Genomic DNA, 1,623 nt, shown 5'->3' with positions numbered 1-1,623 from the left:
TCAAGTGTCTTACGAGCTCTGATGATGCAGATGGTGTATGTGGGGTATCACCCCACCGGGAACTGAGGTCACCTCTGAGGAGGTGGTCTGGAGCTGAGGGAAGTTAAGTGTGCCGCTTATTCGTTTCCCAGCCTCCCTCTTACCCGGAGCTCATCAGACACAGCGGGGAGTCATGTCAAGCAGGAACTCCTTTATTATTAGGCAGTAAACATCTTATAAAGCCTAAAACCACAGAACCCTGGGGGGGATGGAAGGACCAAACCAATTGTTCTAAAGGTCACCCTATACTCATTCCTTTTTCCAGGAGCTGTTTATGCACTGACATAATCTCTTGATTTTTGTATTTAATCCCACTGCAAACAATTTGGGCTAACTTCTCTCAGTACCATTTGTATCTAATCTCAGCATAAACAACTTGGACTCACTTCTCTCGGTACCATTTGTGTCTAATCTCAGTGCAAACAACTTGCGCTAACTTTTCTCGGTACCATTTGTATCTAATCTCAGCATAAACAACTTAGGCTAACTTTTCTCGGTACCATTTGTATCTAATCTCAGCGTAAACAACTTGGGCTCACTTCTCTTGGTACCATTTTTATCTAATCTCAGTGCAAACAACTTGGGCTCACTTCCTCTCGGCACCATCTGTGTAGCTCACGTCGTGGAGCCAGGGCCATTCTCATCGGGACGGTTTAGCTTTTGTACTTTGTGTTGCTAAATCTCACGTACTAGTGCGTAAAAGGCATCCTCTACACCCTGTCGGGTCTTTGATGATGTTTCAGTGTAGGGGATGTCATAGCTGCTTGCAAGGTCCTGGGCCTGCCAAGACTCAACAGTATAAGTGGCCACATCATACTTGTTCCCCACCAGCACCATTGGCACATCATGTGAGTCCTTCACCTGCTTGATCTGCTCCCTGTACTGATGAATGTCTTCAAAGGACTTGGTGTTGTTGATGGCAAACACACGAGGAAACCCTTCCCTGTGCTCATGTACTGGTCCCACATGGCACTATACTCCTCTTGACCTGCTTTGTCTAAGATGTCCAGCGGACATGTCTTCCCATCCATCAATGACCACCTGTTTCCAATAGGAGTCTTCTATGGTGGGGTCATACTCGTCCACAAAATGTTTCTGGATCAGCTGGATGGTCAGGGCACTCTTTCCCATGCCTCCAGCACCCACCACCACAAGCTTGTGTTCTGTCATTGCTTCTATAGGGACTGTCACTCCAAGAGCTCCTGCCCCACAAGGGGTGCAAAGGGGAGCAGAAAGCCCTAATTGGTGCCTGACATGGGTGTCCTTGTAGCCCCGAGGCTGGAGTGTGATGGCTGAAGGGTGTAGAGTAACTGAATATGGAGGCTAATTCTCCCTTTTGTTTTATTGTTAAAGGGTGTGGAATGAGTGACATCGGTTTGTCAGAGGATATTTGGCTCTAGGCCTCTGGGGTTAACTCCCTGTGTTTGTAAAGGGGGTACCTTTAGGAAAAACTGGAGTGTACATTTGGGGCGCCTCCCAGGGGGGTATGGATCCATTCTATTGGCTTTCCTTTTCTCACTAGCACTGCAGAGATCATTGTAGTGCTTATGAACAGTCAGAGGGAACTGGGAAGGTCAGCAGAAA

General features: G+C 47.4%; 1 pseudogene; it reads right to left on the bottom strand.

Moving 5' to 3' along the window:
- Positions 1-654: 654 nt before the first annotated feature.
- Positions 655-1,242, bottom strand: LOC131901880 (GTPase HRas-like; annotated as a pseudogene).
- Between the last annotated feature and the right edge of the window lie 381 nt (positions 1,243-1,623).

The sequence above is a fragment of the Peromyscus eremicus genome, unplaced genomic scaffold, assembly GCF_949786415.1.
Source record: "Peromyscus eremicus unplaced genomic scaffold, PerEre_H2_v1 PerEre#2#unplaced_586, whole genome shotgun sequence".
NCBI lineage: Eukaryota > Metazoa > Chordata > Mammalia > Rodentia > Cricetidae > Peromyscus > Peromyscus eremicus.
The sequence above is the reverse complement of the archived record's forward strand: the minus strand, read 5'-3'. Positions and strand labels throughout refer to the sequence as shown.